This window comes from Lissotriton helveticus, chromosome 3_1 (genome assembly GCF_964261635.1).
Source record: "Lissotriton helveticus chromosome 3_1, aLisHel1.1, whole genome shotgun sequence".
Lineage (NCBI taxonomy): Eukaryota > Metazoa > Chordata > Amphibia > Caudata > Salamandridae > Lissotriton > Lissotriton helveticus.
The window spans coordinates 540,720,650-540,743,752 of record NC_136061.1 but is presented as its reverse complement, the minus strand read 5'-3'; the positions used below and the strand labels follow the sequence as shown (position 1 = coordinate 540,743,752).

Here is a 23,103-nt window from a genome sequence, read left to right as displayed (position 1 = left end):
TGTATGATTACGATGCAGGCGCCGATTTATTTTAAATAATTGTGACTTTGCACTTTGTGAAGCTTCGTTTTAAAAACACTTTTGCCTGATTACTTCTCACCTCTCTTTGTGGTCTCCCCTGCCCCGGTCCACCGCGGCTGTTTGTGCCGATTGTGTGGAGGGTGGGGCGCCATCTTTGGTGTGTCCCGAAACGCGGTTGGACCCAGGGCCGGACTGGCTACCGGGCAGTTGTGTGTGCTGCTGGGCTGGGGGCTGTTTTCGTTGATAGGGACCTGCGTGTGAAAAACGAAATTCATTTTGCTTTTTTTATTTCAATGCGCAAGCAGGTCCCCATCAACGAAATAAGCCCCCACTACAGAGAAATTAGCCTCCAGCTCGGCAGTACACACAACTGCCCGGTAGCCAGTCCGGCCCTGGTTGGACCGAAGTTAGCGGTCCAGCTGCTCGTGGGAGCACGCCATAAAGCGGCAGACTGTGCATGGCTCGCTGTGGTCAAATCAGGTGGTGGCAGCTCCTGTTTCCAACGGGGGGTACTGTGACAGCGTGGGGCATTATTCTAGGTACTGCTGGAATTCCGCTGACTGCTCCTGCATGATTACGATGCAGGCGCCGATTTATTTTAAATAATTGTGACTTTGCACTTTGTGAAGCATCGTTTTAAAAACACTTTTGCCTGATTACTTCTCACCTCTCTTTGTGGTCTGCCATGCCCCGGTCCACCGCGGCCGTTTGTGCCGATTGTGTGGAGGGCGGGGCGCCATCTCTGGTGTGTCCCGAAGTGCGGTTGGAACGAAGTTAGCGGTCCAGTTGCTCGTGGGAGCACGCCATAAAGCGGCAGACTGTGCAGGGCTCGCTGTGGTCAAATCAGGTGGTGGCAGCTCCTGTTTCCCACTGGGGGTACTGTGACAGCGTGGGGCATTATTCTAGGCACTGCTGGAATTCTGCTGACTGCTCCTGCATGATTACGATGCAGGCGCCGATTTATTTTAAATAATTGTGACTTTGCACTTTGTGAAGCTTCATTTTGAAAACACTTTTGCCTGATTACTTCTCACCTCTCTTTGTGGTCTCCCCTGCCCCGGTCCACCGCGGCTGTTTATGCCGATTGTGTGGAGGGCGGGGCGCAATCTTTGGTGTGTCCCGAAGCGTGGTTGGACCGAAGTTAGCGGTCCAGCTGCTCGTGGGAGCACGCCATAAAGCGCACATGTGCCCTTGTGCGCGCAGCGGACACGCGCAGCGGGCGCGCCGATGGTACGCCGAAGGTGCGCCAAAGGTAAGCCCGTCTGCGCCCGTCCGCGGCCCGGCAGCGCACAGCACCAGATCCGCTGGATGTAGCGTGGCTAGTGCTGGGTCTGAAAGAAAAGTTTTCAACCAGGAGACACTTTTAGAGCTTGATACTACCCCTTGCAGCAACGGCAATTTCTTTGCAGAAAGAATATCGAAAGCTAACAACAACAGCAAAGAAATATTTGCCATTGTTTGTAGCTTTCTTTCTCCTGCTGCAGAACAATCCACCCCCCCTATCTCGTCGCAATGGTGCAAAGATTTATCAGCCTTCTTCACTGCTAAGATCCAAAGGATCCAAGACAGTTTAGGGTCTACCCTCCTTGCGCTGGGTTTTCTGCCTGTTCCCCCCCTCCCGAGCATTAGTGCTCCTAGCCAGCTTTTTTCGCACTTTATTCCAGCAGAAGGGAAAGATGTCTTAGCCATCTTGAAATCATTGAAATCAGGTTCGCCGGCGGACCCTTGCCCGGCGAGAGTTCTGGGCGGGGTGGCCGAGATAGTTGCTCATGAGGTAGTGGTGCTTGTCAATGGCTCGCTTCTATCAGGTAAAGTGCCCCTGCTATGGAAGCATGGTAACTCCTCCCTTTCCTTAAGAAGCCCTCAGCAAATCCTACTCTCCTTTCCAACTATCGTCCCATCTCCCTCTTACCGGCCTTTGCTAAGGTGTGCGAAAAAGTGGCTTTCAGACAGCTGGAGAGATTTGTTGAATCTTCCGGTGCTCTCCACCCGGCTCAATCTGGGTTTTGGACATCTTTTAGCACCGAGACAGCGCTGATGGAAATTACGGAGGCTATCAGGGAGTGCTTGGACGCGGGCGGCAGGGTGGCTCTGATTTTGTTGGACCTCTCTGCCGCCTTCCATACGGTACCCCACCACCAGCTCCTCTCCCGTCTGTCTGACATTCGCATCACAGGCGTGGCGTGGGATTGGGTTAAGTCCTTTTTGGATAACCGCTCCCAACAGGTGTGGATGCCTCCTTTTGCATCGACTATCAGTAAAGAGTCCACGGGGGTTCCCCAGGGGTCCACGCTGAGTCCCCTACTCTTCAATATCTACCTAACTCCCCTGATTTATTTGGCACAGAAACTGGGGGCCAAAATGATGGCGTATGCCGATGACACACAGCTCCTCTTCATCTGGAAAGGCGCTGATCTCCAAACTGATACGGACCATCTGTGCCTGTCATCAGTATTCTCTTGGCTGGCACAGGCAAGCCTCAAGTGCAACGAAGACAAGTCTGAGGTACTCCTATATGGCCAGTTTCCACCCACCTTCAGAAAATCGCACTGGCCTCCTGGGTATCCATGCCCTGAGGTGGATAGTGGCGTTGCCAAGAACCTAGGTATATGGTTCGGGGAAGACCTGGGCTTTCATGAGCAGGTCAAGAGACTTTCAGGGGTTTGTTTCAGCACGCTTAAAGCACTGAGGAGGTTTTTTCCCTACTCCCCCGCCCTGCTAGGGAGACGGTGGCCAGGGCGCTCATTTTATCGCGTCTTGACTACGCTAACGCCCTCTATAGCGACATCCCGGGGTACCTATTAGGAAAACTGCAGGTTATTCAAAATGCTGCTGTCAGGCTCCTGTTTAACATCCCGGAGAGAATGAGTGTACGTCAGCAGCTAAACAACTTGTATTGGCTTCCCGTTGCCCAGCGAGTGTGTTTCAAGGTCCTGACCATGACGCATAAGGCACTTCACGGTCCAGGCCCTGCCTACATTAGTTCAAGGTTCTCCTTCTACTCTCCCAGGCGTCCTCTTCGTTCCGCCTTCCAACGGCGGCTGGTGGTTCCCAGATTTCGACGATCGCGGCTTGGGGGGCAGTCTTTTGTGGTTAAGGCAACCACACTATGGAATTCCATGCCAAATGTCCTTCGTCATACCAAGGAACTTTCCACTTTCAAAAAACTACTCAAAACTCATCTGTTCAAACAGTCGCTCTAGTTCTTTTGCTTCCCTCTGTCACTGTTCTCCAACGCGCCAGGACACTCTCGAATAGCAGTGCACGGTATAAATCTCCCTATAACATAACATAACATAACATAACATAACATAAATCAGAACCCAAGACTTCTCATCCAATCAGAACACTAAACCTAAGCCAATAGAAACGCCAGATACAATCACCAATCAGTGCACAAAAGTAACGTCCAATAGCAGTTTATATGAGGTGCATGTGACCTGAAGTACAGGCTGCTGTACAGGGTGCTGGGTTTGTTTTTATGTTACCTGTACCAACGCTCTTAGCATCACTGTGTGAAAATAATGACTAGCGCAATAGTACATTGAAAACATATTTACAGAACTTCCATTTTTATTTATGACCAGGTCCACCTCCAGCTTTACAGAAAACTATATAAAACATTTTTTGTTCTCTGTTTTTCTAGGTGGGATGAATGATTTCAGAGGAAGTGGGTTTATAAATGAATCTCAAGAACCAAATGCACTTTGAGGGTGAGTACATATATTCTTAAGTTATGACGTGAACAATCTGAAAAAAAATATGGATATATTTATAAGTATTTATTTTAAAATATTAGCAAAGATATTCTTCTGTGCATTGGTGTGGCTGTTGTGAAACGTGGTGTTTGCAAATGGAGGAGGCAGACTGGTGAACTATATCATGAGGCCAGCCATCAGTCTTCAATCAGACTTTGTTTCCCATGTGCAAGCCACACTGCACTTGCTGATATTATAAGCCACACTCTGTGAGTTTTATTGATTCAATTCTTAAATTACTTTATTCAGTAAAATAAGAAACTTGGATACACCTAACATAAACAGGGCCTGAAGTAGGGGCAGTGTTATCCTCACTCACATATTGTAAGTATTTGTATTTCCATGGTTAGTGAACAAATTAGCACACACACAAGCATTCTTTGTTTTTCTCTGCAGCAGTGATTAGAACCCAAATAGCATTGGATATTTATTGCTTTGCCAGGGTCAATCTAGTCAAACATGAATAGTAAAATATTAACCCCATAACTACTGTGCAAACACCCCCCACCATGCTGAGCACTTTTATTTGGCTATTTGACGTCAGTTGCGCTTAGGGCTCCCTAACATTTTTTCCATATAAGGTATCCACACCAGTTTTGCGTCCTTTTTTCCAACACCTTTGGGATTTTAAAGGTACCCAGGGTTAGTGTATTGTCCTGAAGCGAGGGGGCTGAGAAAAGAGACAAAATATAGCTAAATTGTGAGTTTTGGTGGAAACATAATAAAAAAGTATTCTAGATTTTTTGTGCTCTCAACCTACTTCCACTTTGTGGTGAAACTAGTGTGAAACCTATGGGTGAGCCAGGAGAGATAATGATATAAGAAAGTATATAAAATTCCAAATTCAGAAAGGGTGCATATGTGTAGATCCTACAAGGTTCTTCCAAAGAAACTGTTGAAATATAGGAATGTTGAAAATGAGAAGGAAAAAACAGCCATTTGGGGCGATGTTTCTCTCTGTAACGTTTTGTCACAATGGCCTATTCACAAAAGCAATATGCCATTTTGTCCGCTAGACCATTCTGTTTGTAGAGATATATAGGGTTTGTAGGTTCTCCACGAACCCAAGTTACCCAGAGCCAACAACTGAGCTGCACCATACAATGTTTTTTCATTGTGTACCGAGTACAGACCAATTCATATGGTGAAATATGTAGAGTGAAAAATAGGTATCAAGGAAACCTATGTATTTCTGAAATGGTCACAAAATATAGAGTTTAGTGTGCATGGGTGTTTGTATATCTCAAAATTTTTGGGTACCTGCACTAGTATATGATTTAGAGGTAATTCATCTAAATGTCTTCTTTCTAACACACTGGCTTGCATCTGGAAGGCACAAATGCAGTAAAATCCAATGGGTAACAACAAATGTGCTACTATTCCATACTCCCACATGTCTTCTGATAAAAATGGTACCTCACTTGTGTGGTTGGGTGGGCCTACGACAGGAAATAGGCCAAAACACAACATGGACGCATCACATTTTTCCACTGAAAAATGACCCTTTTTTCCAATTCGAGTAGCAGGTTTTTTTTGGCCAGTATCCCTTGCAAACCTCAAACTTAGACTAAAAAAACACATATTCCTCACATTTATGTGATAGAAAGTTTGTAATCTACAAGGACCACAACTTCCTACAACCCAGCACTCCAAGTCTCCTGAAAAAAATGGTACTTCACTTTTGTGGGTAGGCCTAGTGCCCGTGAAATAAAACATCTCAAAACGCAATATGGATGCATTCGATTTTCTCACTCAAAACTGACCCTTTTTTTGCACAGTGGGAAGCTGTGGATTTTGGGCCGTAGCTCAGCTGTCACCTAGGCAAACTTAGCAAACCTGCACATTTTTTAATCTAGACAACCAGGGAAGACCAGGGATGTGCAACTTGTGTGGCTCTTACCAGGTCATTTTACCGAGAAGCCTTTGCGAATGTCATAATTCTACTAAAACACACTTCTTTCACATGTTTCTATATGAAAAACGTCTGGAATCTGCTGGTAGCCCCAACTTTCCTGCCACCCTGAATTCCCGCACATTTCCCAAAAACAACACTACCCTACTTATGTAGGTGGGCCGAGAGACTAAAGCACAAAAGGCCATAAAACGCTACATTGAGAGATAAACAATAGGGATAACCATGAAAACCTACAAACCCTTGATTTTTTTTTTAACTAGACAGCCAGGGAAGTCGAGGGTGGGGTGCCCTCCATGGGTCCCATGAGGTTTTCTTGCCCACAATGCCCTGCAAACCTCAAACTCTGCCTGAAATCATGTATTTTCCTTACTTTTCTGTGATGAAAACTTCAGGAATCTACACAATTCCTGCCACTTATCACTACCCCACTTGTGCCATTAAAAACGCTGCCCTACTTGTGTGGGTGGGCCTAGTGCCAAGATAAATGGGAGTTCCCGGGTGAGGGCTCCCATTGACTTTGATTTGATCCGTTTTTGTAGTGGGCACTAGGCCCAGCCAGGAGACAAAGGTGAACTTCTCCCGAATAATTTGTTTGCTCCACCGGAACTGTCTGACTAGCCGAGCTGCATGATATACATTGTAGACTCTTTTTTGAAGTATTCTTGCACATATTGCTTACAGGATGCCTTTTTGAAGGTCCCAAGATTCCACGATTTCTAGTGACCTTTAGTTAGACAACTGAATGGCTGAAGAACCCGGTCGTTCATATCCACTCTACCAATGTACTTGTCAAAATCAAGTATATAGGTGAAGTTGGGAACTTCGGCCATCTGACCCCCAAACTGTACTGGGGTAAGTGCTCTCATCATGAATTGTAGTGAGCCCGTAGAAATCATAACTATAAGGAAACTTGGCTGCATGCAGTTTGTTAGAATGCAACACAGTGCTCTGGGTTTTTTAGAGCTTCTTACAGACAAGCTTCTGAGAGAATCCTTTGCAGCGAACTGTACTGCATGCCACAGTGCCAGCTTTGTACATCTCACTAAATAGCTCTGCTTGTATATAGAAGAAGTTGTCCACATAAAGGTTATACTCTACCAAAGGAACGGGGGGCTTAGGTTTACCAAACTTGCGGCTTTATTATTGGGCAGCAAACATGATTTACAGTCAAGAACTTCTTCAAATAGAATTAGCGAATGTAGCATCACAGGGTGGGCAACCATCTATTTATAACCTGTTGTTAGGTGAAAAAAACTCTGGATATCTATGGCGTCATCTACATGACAGCTATCACAAAAAAGTTAAATTTAAGCCGCTCCTACATTCTTTTAAAATATTGCAAAAATAAGAAAACGAATGGATATTGGGCGAATCTCATACTATACACTCTTTAAAGATAATTTAGATCTGCCCGCTATTTTCAGGGATAGCTGTATGAAGAAGTGGGAAGCAGCCGGAATTACACACTTCGGCAATCTCTGCTCTTCTTCGGGGTTTCACACATTCGAGGAACTAAGAATGAAATGAATTTTAACAACAGAGACTTCTTCAAAAACCTACAAATACGGGACTTCATAACAAAAAGAAATCTTTGTGAAATCATCAGCATAAAATGTGAGATATTTGAGACACTGTCGTCCAGTAAAGTTAACACCATTAGTGAAATATATATCCTACTAAGTAACTCGGTACCTGATGATATAGGAAAGATAGCCTCGAAATGGGAAAACAAAATTGATATATCCCGAGCTGAAATTGAAAGTACAATGGCAATGTCACAAAATTATTTACTATCAACTAAACTTCAAACACAGTTTTATAAAACCCTCTTTATGTTATATTACACTCCTGACAAAATTGCAAAATGGGGCTCGGGTAAAGGAACTCACTGTCCCCGGTGCCACTTTCCGAATGCAGACTGTATACATTTTTTTGCTACCTGCGACAGCCTATCCCAATTGAAACTCGATATTGAGAGGTTTATAACAGCGGTGGTGAAAAATCCCATTACCTTGAGTATTGAAACGATGCTTTTAGGAGCGAATGACCCAAACCGGAATCGACAAGGGGCGGAATTTATATTTATGTCAATGGCTGTTTTTAGGATGTGTATTGCATCGGCCTGGTTAGATGAACTGGCACCCTCATTTCAGCAATGGCTTGCTAGATTACTAGCCACATTTAAGTTGGAAATTGAAATCTATAAAGGGAAAGGTAGAAAGAAACGCAATGCTGGTCTGAAAATCTGGGCTCCGCTACAGGAATGGTGTGATAATCAAGGCAATAATAATAATAATAACAGGGAACTCCCTCAAACCTAAATTTAGATTTATTGGTGTCACTGTTAGTGAAGTCTATATATGGGATTTAACTATTTAACCAGGTAGTAAGGAACAAATGAACTGATAACTGCTCTTGTATTTGTATTTGAACTTGCAATGGCCTCTGTCTTCTTATTTGAAGATTTTTTTTTTTTTTTTTTATGCTGTGCTATTATTGTACTTGTGCCTTGCTTGATGTAGCTTGATTTATTATTTTCAAATGTCAGCTCTGTGATTAACTTTAGGGCACAGCACACAGTTATTAGACTGGGCCAAACGATGCATAATGTGGTACCCATATTGCACATCTTTCTTTTTGTATCTTTTCTTTTCCTAAAGAAGTCTGCCAGACTAAGGGGTGGGGGGATGGTTAGGGGGTCACGGTGAACTCTCTCAGTGTAAATTTATCTATTCTATGATTTTATATAAAAATCAATAAAAACCATTTTTTTAAAAAAAGAAAAAAAGGTTATAACCTTTGGGAAGGAGTGGCTGGAGAAGCTCCCATACAATCTTTCCTGTGAGTCCTAACGTGTGAGGGCAACCTACATGGTTTAGAGTGGAGTCCTTCCCTGTATTCACTCTCAAGCTGTACTCCAAGCCAATGGAGTTCTCACACAGCATGTACAACTTGATGTCATAGCGAGTTCTTTTGTCCTCAATGTACTGTCTGAACAGCAGCCGCCCTTTATACAGGATCAAGGATTTATCGATCGCTATATTCTTTCCAGCAGGGTAAATCTCTGGAAACCTGGCAGACAAATGTTCTATGACAGGGTTAATTCTGAGCACCCTGTCGTGGTCTGGGCGGTCCTGGGCAATGCAGCAGCATTGTCATTGAAATGCAGCATACACTTCAATAGCAAAAAACAATCTCTGCTCATGTATGGTGCGAAGACGGGGGTTCCACAAACCGTGTGAGTAGACCAATAGAACCTCATTTTAAGCGTGAAGCCCAAAAATATCTTCGTCTCCTCAAGTGAAGTGAGAGTCCACTGGTGGGATTAAGAATGATGCCCTAGAGTGCCTCCATGCTCCCTCAGAAATTGTTCTTCACGCAAATGTGTTTGCTGCACAATTTTCTCAAGTTCGGCAATATCCATAAAGATATGGATTTAGTCGATTGGCAAATAATATGCCTTATCAACTTTACATCCAGTGTTGCCAGCGAAAGGTGGAATTTGGGGCTGAACTAAATTGGGGGACTGCCAAGAGAGCACTTCACCTGTGCTTGCCACTGCCAGTACCTGCTCTCTGGATGGATCTAAACTGCTACAGTGTATGTGAATGGGCAGCACAACTGCCATCTTAATGTACCCCAGGTTTTGCTCCATTTTCCTCTCCCTCAGATGCAGTCTCAGTATCTGCTGTCTCAGTCTCAGATCCTGACTCAGAGCTGTCCGCCATATCCCGAGTTAGGGCCTGGGCAGTACTCACCCACCAAGCCACAATCTCTGCTGACCATCTAAAACCTTCCTTCTAAAACTCTGTCCTACATAGAAGGCAGAAGTATTATTCTAAATCAGTTGGTGGGTGTGAATGACCAAAAACATACTTTTTTGTGGTGAATACAGGTTCTCCAAAGACACACAAAAAAGACACAGTATTGTTTCAACTTGCCACGTACCCAATTCCACATGTATATTTTTGTCATGGCCTACGCAAACCTCTACTGTTGGGGTATATGCTTGGCCATTACCAGCATAAAAATCATTTTCCAAAGCTACAAATCTACCTTTGATCTCAAGAAGCACACATTCACATAGTATCCCCTGCAGCTTTGTGTGCAGGCGTGCTCCTTGTGAAATCTCACACTGATATCACCGAGGTCACTGGAATTATACGTAAGAGCAGCAAATTTTGAGACAGGGTCGATTGATTTTTGGGGCATAATGTGGCACAGTTTTTTATGGTATTATTTAATTATCTTTTTCATTTGTTAACACAGTAATACTGCCTGGCCAAACATTTCACCTCATTAGTACCAGTTTAGCAATCAAATGCAGAAATAAGGAACTGAAAGATGACCAGTCAATCTTTGTGCAGTCACTTCCACTGCATGCCAACATAAACATACTGCATATGCCACATAAATCTACCATATGCTACATTATCTGCAGATGGTAGACTTATGTGACATATGCAGTATACATATAATATTTTTTTTGAAATGTGTGTTTACTCCTGGGGGGCGCTATCTGACTCCGAGGGGAGAACACACATTTGAAAAAGAAATATACTGGCACCCAAATGGAGTCTACTCATGCACTGGGGAGGGAGTTAGGCCATTGGACATTGGCTAATGGCCACGCCAAAGGGGTTAAGAGCAACATCTAGCGAACAGGGTCTCTCTCTGACTGCCTTCGGTTCGAATCTCTTCCCTTTTATCAAAAACACATGCCATTAGGTGTAAGAAGATGCTTCTTTTGTTTTGTAATTGTAATTGTATTTATATAGCGTATACTACCCCTGACGAGGTGTTGAAGCGCTTTTCGAAGAGTAGCACACTACTCCTGAACCCAAAGGTAGATTAGTGGTGTTTTAGTAGAGGAAAATATAAATTGTTACTGGGAGTGGTGGGACTGGTAGACATGTGAGTCTGTTAGTTGAATGACTAGGAGGAAGGATGGATAGAGGAGGGAAGGGTTTAGAAAGGATTATTTGGGAGTTCATAGTAGTAAAAGAGGTTTGGATAAGTCAGAGAGTGGGGGTGGGGAATATTTTGGCAGAGGAATAGTCCTAGAGTGGTGGTTTGGTGAGGTTTGTGGAGATTCGTTAACTTGTTCTCTCTCTGCAGTGGAAGGAAAACATATAAATATGTAGGTACATAACCACACATAAGAGGAATACATACACAGAGAATTTGCCCTATTATTTGTACTCACCTTCTGCTTAGACCCATAATTGTCGAGGGGTCAACATTAAAGTTGGTTAACTCCCTCTGAAGTGGGCATTCACAAAAGGAAACTTTCTTTTGAGTGCCCGTTAATTTACTGAGTGCATATATTTTGCTAGTGACACTTAATTAGCAGAAAAAAAGTTACTTTTTAGGCATATGAGCTGCAAGCACATAGGGCAATCCAATTCCTATCATAATTTGCTAAACATTATTTTACCTGAGTCAGACCATTACATTTCACATCAATCACAGTTTGTTATTTTCTTGGTAACTGTCGACAAACGCCTATCTTAATTCTTTTTCATTTCATTTAGGTGTCTGGTATATACTCTAAAGCACGTTTCCTTTTTTTCTTTAACGTGATATGATATACACTGATATCGATTTTTCTCCATTTAATATGTGAAGTCTGGTGTGGAAGTGCGTTTTGTGTGCCGTTCTCTCTCTCTTTCTCTTTTTGTTTTACGCACAAGATGTTGAAATTCTATTTTGAATGAGGACAAATACTCCGGGTTGGTATGGCTGAATTTAATTTTATAAAGCACCATGTTGCATAGTTGCTATGTGCCTTTTCTTAATTAAATTATTGGATGCGTGCTTGGTTTGAATTTTTTATACATTATGCTAGATCCTTTGGAATCATGATGATTTTATTTGGTTATGTGTTCTCCTGGGCATTCTAATTTCCTTTTTTCTGCTCTTCACTAATATGTTGATTATGTGTATTCGATAAGCGGGTACGTTATTCTGCAACTAATTGAATTACCGTCTTCCCCATTGCATTTCAATCTACTTCTATTCTTGGTTAATGAATGTGTGTACACAGGACGGGAGGTTGTGTCTTGAAATTATTCATCCCTCTACAAATGGGCACAGACATGCAGGGGCCTAGCTAGCGATCTTTTCCATCTCCTTGTTCAAGCTCTGTTTAATTCCTTCCTTTCGATGTTCATACTCGGGGAATGTCTGTAGCTGTTAAGCTTAATTCTCCTAGTTCTCCATTGTGCCTATTCCCCATGTTGGCAGCTAATGTGTCCACCATATTCACATCTGCTCAGCATCATATTTGTGTCTTCCCTTTCCCTTCGGTAGACTCAATTGTTCTAATCCAGATCTTGGAATTCAGAGGTCCTTAAATTCCCATTCTTTTCTTGTTTATGCTTAGCCGAGCCTCTTATTTACTAGCCTAGCAGTCAGTTACTTTTAGGTACCAGAGGCACGTTACGGAATACAGAGAACAAGAAAACGCGATAAATGGAATACTCGAAGTGATATCAAATTACTCTGGATTACAAATTGATTCCTCCATGATGCCCAGAACTACCGGAATCCTGGAGTGTACCTGATATTCTGCTATTGTCTCTGTCTGTCATCAATTTTTAGTTTCATGAATGATAGGCAGACACAATACCTTAATATTTGAAGTCGCGAGGCTGCTGCCATTGTCGCAACATTACTGACTTGTAAGGTCTATCTCTATGGTGTCTGTTTTACAATTAGTCTGATAACTGGTCCGGGTTCATTCAACTAATGCTGTCACAACTGATGTTTTTTCCCTGTCTCTGACAACAGTTGGACTTCATTTCTCCTGTAAACATAGAGAGGCCTTCTTCTTGAAATTATTTGCACTTACACATGTTCTAAACACATCACTCATCTAGAGCTTTCCTCTCCCTTTTTGCACATGCTTTATCTGCATAGTGAGTCTAACTTTCATAACCCATCACATGACTATTACATGCCTTTGCATGACTTTAGTAATACTCTCAGTGCTTAATTTGAGCCGGTGGTTTCTGGTGCTTGGCACTAGCACTTAATTGTCAACACCGGCTCTATTGATAGTCTGCCACATGGCACTGTTTACCTAATTTAGAGATGAGCACAACAACAGTTGTTTGTTAATTCAATATACCTTAAAAATTACTAATATCAGCCACTCAGGCCATTCTTGTAGCTTTAGGGGCCTGGAATAGTCGGAATTGTCACACGTTGATGAGTATAATGCTTAGTAGTTGTTTTGGTACTATCACTGGCAGCGCTGTCTGGGGGCAATGAGTGGTGCATGCTGTAGTGGCCTCCTGAGAAGGACCCTGGCACTTATTTGTTCACAAATCAAGCTCTGAACACTTCTTTTTAAAAAAAATATATTTTTTATTGGTATTTACACATTACAAAATACGATGTGACATATAACAAATATAAGGTTTCACGGATATTCACATTGGGGCATGCTTCTTGCGGTAATGACTGTGTTCGATTGTTCAATTGTAGACGAGCAGTTGGTCTTTCAGTCTTCGCTTGTCTGCCCTACAGGCTTGCGCACATATAACATTTAACATATGGGTAAATTGCGATTGGTCGCATATCTAGTTGGTACATATACACTTTTCATTGCTATTAAACCCAGGATTTCCACCAGCCGGTCTGTCTTATTAAAGTGTCTTTTAGTGCAATAGGGGCCATATTATGTACTAGGGTGCACTTTCCCTGTTTGCGCCTGGTGCACCTTAAAACAGGTGCACCGGGTGCAAAGAGAAAAAGTTTGCCTTATTACATGAAATGCATTGCCCCCAGGGCAGCCGCGAACTTGTGCTGCCCTGGGGGAAGCGCATTCAAGTGAAATACAGAGGGGCTTTGAAGCAGCCACTCCGTGTTTCACTGTGCGGGAGGCAACCCACCTGCACTTTGAAAGGGGATTAGAGATCCCCTTGCAGGCGGGTGCAGTCAGTGACTTTACCCCCTGCAGAAGACTGCTCTCAGTGGGCGCACTGAAAGTGCACCACTTTTAAGGTGGTTCACTGTCCGTATGCCTCCTGACAACTTCTTTGCCTCTTGGCTTGTGTTTGAAATACGGCGCAGGCGCAGAGGCAACGGGATTCCCTAATTTTTCTGGTGCATGCACCCATGCAAATGAGGGAATGCCCCCTGCAGATAGCACTGACACTCTATGTGTGCCAGTACTATTGGTATTACAGAAGTGGCCGCACAAGCATCTGCGGCCCTCTGTAATACCGAAGTGCCCCAGGGGCGCGCAAAGCGGGTGCAAACGCCTTTTGCGCCCCCACGGCACTCTCTGTGATACGGCCCCAGGAAGTGTCATTCCATAATACTCCCAATCCATCTAATGGGGCTACACAGGCAACAACAGTGGCCTGGTTGTACTACTTTTACGCCTCCCCTGTGACGATGTTAGAATCTGACACATTCCCAGGTTTACGAAACTTTGTAAATCTAGGAATGAGTCAGAATCCATGGGTGTTATGTGGGAGCACTCACAGCAACACTAATGGAACGCCCCTTTCATGCAGAGTAATGTGTGAAAGGGGGCCATATGTACAAGACCATGAAAAGCCACCCAGGGTAGTTTGCGTGGCTTTGTAAATATGGGCCAGCACACTGTGCCACTGGAGCATCAAAAAAAGTGGCGCTCCAGTGATGCATAGAGCTTTTAAATATGTCCCTAAGTTCTTTGATGAATCTCTTTTTCTTGTATGTTTCCCTAACAAGTCTTTCAATCCTAGTACCCCTGGCTGGAAGAGTTGATGCGTTTCAACTCAATGTTTCCAGGGTCTCCTCAGGAAAGGGAGCTGGATGATCAGTTGAGTAGAGAATAAAGGGTGTGCTATACAATTCGAATCACTGTGCCACCCAAGTGAGAAGTTAAAAACGGATTGCAAAGTAACTTTGGCTTGATAGCCAGATGAGGTATAGCTTTTGATGCCTGTAATATAAAATCAGAACTGAAACTGCTAAATGTGTACCAATCACACAGAGGGAAATTTAAATTGCTTACGACCCAACGACATTTGGGGTCCGCTCAGGAGTCAGGCGGCTGCGGATCATCAGGCGTCCAGGACAACACTAGAGCAAGGCAGTCTCTCTCCCAGGGTGGAGTAATAAATTGCTAAAGGAGTCATAAACTATATGTTGGGTCATTCTGATACAAGCCATTGTAACCGATTTCAATTGCATGGTCTGGGTTTTTTATATTCTGCATGGAAGGGGGTACCTTGGGGCTGACGTTTCCGCAGGATGATGTAATTTGGCTTAACTCCTATTGTTTAAATGATTATTTTTATACTACAGCAGATATGACAGTGAACACTCCTATCGTTTTTTGTTACCATATGGTTCAAAATGGTAAATAAAGTTTTTTTTTAATGCACTCTTCCAGGGGCAGGTAATACTGTGTACCACATTTTTTGTCCTGCAGTTTGAAAATTGTGTGTCGGACTTTTTTTTTTTTAATTCAAAAGGAATTGAGAACTCTCCATTGTTTGTTTGTTTGTTCACAAACAGAACATGTCCCTCATTTGGGATGTCCATGCTGATGAGCCAGGTCCAGCGTTCCCTCTAAGTCTTTTTGACAGAATACTCCTGGAAAATAAGCCTGCACTAGTTGTTTGCCTATAATGCAGTTCTTGTTCAGGGCACATAAAAGTTTGTCCGGCTTGCGTTCTAGGTTCAATAAAATGTGCCAGCTTTAGTTGACAATTTTCTTGAAACGGATGGTGCTTGGGCAATAGGAAGGGACACAGGTAAGCCTCTCATGGGACATTTTATCTCACTACACTAAAAGTTTCAGGTGGGTTAAACCAAGTTTCAGGGAATTTTTTTATATGTTTGGTAGGATACCCTTTATCTCTAAATTTTCCAGAGGATAGCTCATCATGGTAGTCTTCTTTGCTCAAGAGGCTGTGCCCTATGTGTAAAATATTGCCTATAAGGGAAATGGTCTTGTAAACTCTGTGGATGGTACTTTGGTAATGTAGGACACTGTTTTTGTCAGTTGCTTTTCTTTGGAGGGTTATACACAATGTTTTTCCACATGCTCTCACTCCATCATTAAGAATTGTGATCGATGTATTGGCTTTGCTCATGTTGAACTTGATATTTTGTGTGAGATTGTTCAACCATTGCAAAAAATAGTCTAAGTCAGGTTCATCTCCAGACCATATGTAGAAAATATTATCAATATATCTGACCCACATGGTTGCCAGTGCACTGAAGGGGTTATTGCAACCCTTGACCCTGCTTGCAGGTTAGGCTCTCCCCTCGCCGCACAGCTCCACCTGCGTGTGCCTGCCTTCTGCGCCCACTGCTGCCGCTCTGTGAGTTCGCCGCGCCTACTCGCTGTGTATAGTCTGTATTTTCTCTGCTGTTCTTTCCTCAACTGTTTTTGTGCCTTTTAATACTTAGTTGCACCTGTGTTAACTGTTCTTGCCGTTATTTATTGGTTGCCCCTTTTGCCACTGTTTTTGTGCCCCTTTTCCCCTTTGCCTTCTGTGTCATTATCTCTTCCCGCCGCTACCGCCCTGTGGCTCCGCCCCCTCGCCCATCCCTTCGCCGCCCCGCTCCCACCTCCCAGCTGCTCCTCCCTCCCTCCCCTTGTAGGGCGGCTGCTGCGCCCGTCCGCGCCTGTCCGCGCCTGGTTCTTGCACAGTGCCAGAACCCCTGGCCCCCACAAACGCTACGACATCCGTCTCCGCTATGACTCCAGCGCCCTCCATGCTCTCAACGCCGGACGGTCACGCACCTGCTGCCTGGCTGCCACGAAGCGCACCCAAGGACCCTTCTCCTGTCGGAACTGCAGCTTCACCAGCATCTGGCCCGCCAACCCACCTACCAAAGAACCCAACTACCTCAGATTCATCCTCCTCAACACCGGCTCCGCACGCAAACACACCATTGAACTCTGGGACCCACTCGACTCAACATCCCCAGACGTCGCCTTCCTGACGGACACCTGGCTGAACCCCTCCTCGGCACCCGACATCACCATAGCCATCCAGGAAGGCTACAAGATCACCCGCAAGGACCGCTCCAATGGAGTAGGAGGAGGAATCGGCACGGTTCACAGGAACACTCTCAAAGTCTCGACACACACCAACGACACCCTCAACACCGCCGAACACCTGAAGTTCCAGATCCACACTGACCCCAACACCACCCTCAGATGAACCCTCGTCTACAGACCCCCCGGACCCGGACCACAGTTCAGCGACTCCATCGCCGACTTCGTCAGCACGCATGCCCTCGCATCCATGGGCTACATCCTCCTCGGGGACCTAAACTTCCACCTCGAGAACAACAACGACACCAACTCCACTACCTTGATCGACAACCTCGGACTCAGACAACTCGTCACAAATACCACCCACTCCGCCGGCCACACGCTTGACCCCATCTTCTCCGCAAGCTCCCATGTGTCCTTCAACTACACCACCGAACTCCACTGGACCTACCCCCATTGCACCCACTTCACCTTCCGGAAACCCACCAAGCACCAACGCACCCAACAGATGCCGCACCGCTGATGGAGCAAAGTCACGGAAGACCAGCTATCCACCACCCTTGCCCGGAGCTCACCCGCAGACCCGACCGACCCCAACGCTGCAGCTTGCAACCTCATACAGTTAATCAACGACTGCGCCAACACCCTCGCCCCGCTCAAGAAGCTCTCCAACAGCCACACCAGCAAAAAAGCCAGCTGGTTCACCGAAGACCTTCTGGCCTCCAAGCAAACCTGACAAAAACTGGAGAAGAACTGAATCCGTGAACGAACACCGGAAAGCTACGCAGCCCACAATTACACCACCCGCAAACACCACCACCTCATCAGATCTGCCTTCAAAGTATGCCTGGACAATGTCCCACAAAACAGCAAAGAGCTCTTCAACATCATGAAGGAACTCTCCAACCCCAGCTCCAAAACCAACGACATCCCACTTTCTCAAGACCTATGCGACTCACTAGCCACCTTCTTCCACCGCAAGATCGCAGACATCCACGACAGCTTCAACACCACGACCACCCCGGCACCCACTGAGACCCCGCCCCCACCAGCCACACCAACCTCCTGCTCTCCTGGACCGACATCAACGACGATGACACCATCAAGATCATTAACAACGTCTACTCCGGATCACCGTCAGACCCTTGCCCACACCACATCCGTTAGTAGTAAGGGTGTAACCAAGTAAGCCTCAGAACCTGAGTGTGAAAGCTAAACAATATGGTTCTGTCGGGGAACACAATCAGTTTGAAACACTGTACTTAATACATATTAATAGACATATCCCTTAGGAGGATATAAGAAGACACACACTACTGTATATAGTTCTGAAGGTCAGTCTTTAGTAGAAACCTTGTAAAGAATCAATCAACAGATTATACGTAGCTGTCCAAAACAAGGAGACATATAGACTGTATAGACATTTAGTGATTGGTCATGACTGGTGACAAAGTGCTGTGCAAAGATAGAACAAATGACATATATTCATACATATAAACAAAACATTAGGTCAAGGATGTCCATTCTAGAATACAATAGTCACAACCAAAAACCAGGTGAAGTATTTCCTTGTTTTTTGTTGCAACTTTGGATGGACGGATGTACGTAAAGAACATTGACGTTTCAACCCTATATCGTAGTGCAGATTCATATGCATCTGTGTCGGGTCTTCATCAGGACTCGAGGAGGGGGTAGGACAGCCTTAATGAGCGAACAAAGCGTGTTTGCTTTCTTCAGTGGGTCCTTATGGGTGATAGAATGTCAGCCGACAAACTCAGAAACCATTCATGGAGTAGTAAATTCTTGAATGCTTATTTAGCGATCTTCTACACCAACCGGTGGAAGAATCTGTGTGGGTGCCACCGAAGCGATAACTCAGAAAAGCGAAGCGAGAAGTGAAGACATCAGCGTCGGTCTCAGCGTGGCAATGAACGTCTACTCCAGATCACCGTCAGACCCTTGCCCACACCACATCTTCAACAAAGCTAGCACCACCATCGCACCCCATCTCCGGAAAGCCATCTACACCTCCTTTGAGCCACAGTGACCTTCCCGGAGAGATGGAAGCACGCCAAGATCAACGCCTTACTCAAGAAACCCAAGGCGGACCCCAAGGACCTCAAGAACTTCCGACCCATCTCCCTGCTCCCGTTCCCAGCTAAGGTAATTGAGAAGGCCGCCAACAGACAATTGACCAGCTTCCTGGAGGAGAACAGCATCCTCAACCCCTGACAGTCCGGGTTCCGCAGCAACCACAGCACCGAAACTGCCCTCATTGCCTCCACCGATGACATCAGTACCCTGCTGGACAACGGCGAAACCGCACCCCTCATCCTCCTGGACCTGTCAGCCCCCTTCGACACGGTCTGCCACTGCACCATACGAATACGCCTCTACAATGCCGTAATCCAAGAGAAGGCCCTGGACTGGACCACCTCCTTCCTCTCCGGAAGAACACAGAGGTTCCGCCTCTACCCCTTGCGCTCCGAAGCCACCGAGATCATCTGCGGCGTACCCCAGGGCTCAGCCCAACGCTGTTCAATATCTACATGGCTCCACTCACCCACGCCGCCCGGCTACACAACCTCAACATCATCTCCTACGCCGACGACACCCAGCTGATTCTCTCCCTCACCAAGGACCCCCACAATGCCAGAACTACCTCCACGAAGGAATGAAGGTCATCGCCGACTGGATGAGGAACAGCCGACTGAAATTGAACTCAGACAAGATGGAGGTCCTCATCCTCGGATCCACACCCTCAGCCTGGAACGACTCCTGGTGGCCAACCGCGCTAGGGACAGCCCCAACACCCACAGACCACGAACGCAACCTAGGCGTCATCCTCTACTCCACCCTCTCCATGACGAAGCAGGTCACCGCCGTCTCTTCCTCCTGCTTCAACACCCTCCGTATGCTCCGCAGGATCTACAAATGGATCCCCACCGAAACAAGAAGGACGATCACCCAGGCACTCGCCAGCAGCAGACTGGACTACTGAAATGTCCTCTATGCCCAAACTCCTGAAGCCACTCCAATGTATCCAGAACGGCTCCGCATGCCATATCCTCGACATCCCTCGCCGCAGCCACATCACACCCCACCTAAGAGACCTGCACTGGATTCCTGTCAACAAGAGGATAACCTTCAAACTCCTCACCCACGCACACAAGGTACTCCGCAACACCAGACCAGCGTACCTCAACAGCCGACTAAGCTTCTACACCCCCACATGCCAGCTCAGCTCGGCAGATCGTTCCCTGTCTCTCGCATCCGAATAGTGACTGCCGGCGGAAGATCATTCTCACACCTCACCGCCAAGACATGGAACACCCTCCCCATCTGCCTCCGGCAGACCCAAGACCTACTGACCTTCAGAAGACTCCTCAAGACCTGGCTCTTTGAACAATAGCAGCATTTCCCCCCGTCCCATCGCCTTGAGACCCTCACTGGTATGTAGTGCGCTTTACAAATGCAGTGATTGATTGATTGGCTGCTGTCCACAAATCTTTCTTCGAATTGTGCCATAAAGAGAATTACCATCTCTGGGACAAATTAACATACCATCACAGTCCCTTTAATTTGAAAAAAGAATTCATCATTGAAAATAAAAAATATCATAAGTGAGTGTTTTACCATAGGTATGATAAAATCAGTGGGAACCCTGTGGGCCTGTCCCTTTGTTAGAAATATAACAAAGGCTAACATAAAATTAGCCCAGTTAACGGGTGGCATCTCGAGGATGGTGAATAGATCAACCCATAAATCCCTCGGTCCAGTGCTCCAAATTTATAAAATGCAGGCTCGGGGGTCAGTTATACATGGAGGAGAACTTTGGGGGCATATACCTACCAAAGATCTTACAATTACGGAGAACAAATTTATCAGGCTGATGATGGCTTTACCACCAAGTACTCCACTCCTGCTGCTGAGATTAGACCTGGGCTTAAGAACCATCGAGGAAGAACTGGGGCTAAAACCCTTAACTTTCTGGCGCAGAATTTGGAGCACCCCTGAACTCTCGTGCTATAGGACGGAGTTGCAAGATATTTTATCTCTAGTAAAATCAAAGAACATTCCCTGGCTGAATTACATTAAACAAACATGTGAGAGCCTAGGAAGGCCGGAACTGTGGCTGGATCCAGCCAACGCTTGTAACAGGGTATCCCGTAAATCCTTATCGAAAGACTACTATGAATTCAAAATAACATCACTATTACAGAATTCTAGTATGGGGTCTCTAACACATTCATTCATTAAAACTAAAGACTCCTACCAACGGGAACTTGTCCTCGACAACATTAGCCCTGTTTTGACAAGGAAACTATTTTTTCAGTGGCGGTATGGCACACTTGCCCTCAACGCATTTAGCTGTACCTGGTCCCATCCCCCCACCTCAGACTTATGCCCAGCATGCTTGCATCAACAAGAAACTGATTTGCATGTCATCTTCTTCTGTAAGGCCTACCACAAACCAAGAAAGTACTGGCTTGTTCCCCTACTTAAAAATCTGGGGTTCAGGCACTACCTGCCGGCCTACAGAATACTAAAAACGGATGTATCACTTCGAATTGTGTTTGCGGTATCAACATTTTTATCTGCGATGTGGCATATTCGCACCCGCTGTATGCATTGATACAGACTGGTACAGTTTTAAATTTTTTTAATGTATTTCTGATTTTTAAATTGACACTTAATGTACGATGTACGGAAGGTAAACCCTTGCTATTGTCTGTTTCGTTCGCCGGGATGGGAATTGCAAACTTTTTTTTAAAAATCGTTGATAGAATTGTAATAACCTTTTGTACTATTGTGTCGCTACCTTTTATGATCTAATTGATCGAAATAAAGGAATAATGAATGAGTTAGAAATATATTTCCATCACATGAAGGAATCTTTCAGAAAAAATCTCAAGCTTCACTTTTGAGTCTAATGAAATCTGTTTGTTCATTTGGGGCAAATGATAGTCCTTTGTTTAAGACTGATAGTTGGTTGGCATTTAAAGATTTGGAAGAAAGTTCACAATGGACGTTTTCTTATAAGTCTGTGTTTGGGTGCGCATCTCCAATGGGTGGTCTATCTGTTTGTATCTTACTCTGCTCCTGTTTTAACCTCTTCCAAAAAAGGGTTGTTGTTGTTTTAGAGACAAATTCTGGTTGAGGTCTTTTCTCTGAGGTCTTCTCTGAGAATGTACCCACCAGAGGAGCCTGTAGAAGAGGTATCTTTAAAAAGTGATAAACCTGTTTTTGAATCTGGCTTGGTAGTCAGGTAGTGTTTTGACCCTTGAGAAGAAACCCTCTTTAATGTAGGGATAGACTGTTTTAATGTTAAAGTTTAAAAAAAATATTTTTTTTCATTGTATTAAATTTTTGATTAATTGTAACATCTTTAAAATCATCAATTTCCTTTTCTATGTTTTCCAGTAATGCTTTGCCTTTGGTAAAGGAAAGGTCTGGTGGCTTAGTGGACCTATGCTTCCACTGCAGGGGCCTGTGTTTGACCTCATGGTCACAGGTTCAAATCCCGGCAAGTCCACTCAACCTTTCATCCATCTGAGTTCGATAAAATGAGTACCATTGAATTGGGTAACAATAAACATCTGTTATTCAGTGCCAAGATACCTACGGGTGAACGTGTGCTTTATAAATACACGTTATGCTATGTAAGTGCTTTGGTGTTTTTAATTTCCTCTTTTAATTGGAGGATTTCTTCTAACAGTTTTTTGCAGAATCGCTGACCTGTCTCGGTTAACAAGACTGTTAATATTGATGTTGATGTACATAATGATACATGTGTGCATAAAACCAAAATAAAATCAATGTTGTCTAAATCACCCGAGATGACCTCTCCATCAATCCCAAGTGAGAAATACGTGGTCAGACAGGCCCTGTGACTTGGTGAAAGGGAATAGGAGCACACACCCATCACGTCTCAGCATCATTATCTCTAGGCATCTTGGTCGATGTAGTACATTGTTTTTCACTCAGTACAATGTTCGAAATGATAGTTGGCTAATGCCATATTTTTATTAGCCTATCCCTAGACAGGTGTTTCTGGATTCCTCCGTCATCAGTAGGGAACAAGTTAGTAGGTTGCTGGACATGCTGCCACTTAATTTTCACAGGCAGAATTGCACTCCGGGCAAGCAGGCGCTCCCAAGCTTGTCAGCTCAAGTGGCTCAAGGGAGACTTTTATAACGGTGAAAGGGGATAGGAGCACACTGCCATCACGTCTCAGCGTCATTACCCGTAGGCATCTTGGTCGATGTAGTACATTGTTTTTCGCTCAGAACAATGTTCGAAATGATAATTGGCTAATGCCATATTTTTAGTAGCATATCCCTAGAAACGTGTTTCTGGATTCCTTCGTCATCAGTAGGGAAAAAGTTAGTAGG

At 44.8% G+C, this 23,103-nt stretch overlaps 1 long non-coding RNA gene across 1 annotated transcript in view; it reads left to right on the top strand.

Moving 5' to 3' along the window:
- Positions 1-23,103, top strand: part of LOC144824655 (uncharacterized) — a 359,794-nt gene that overhangs the window by 142,863 nt on the left and 193,828 nt on the right. The window contains exon 2 of the long non-coding RNA XR_013609042.1: positions 3,668-3,734. This is a non-coding gene — a long non-coding RNA (uncharacterized LOC144824655). The remainder of the gene's footprint in view (positions 1-3,667; positions 3,735-23,103) is intronic.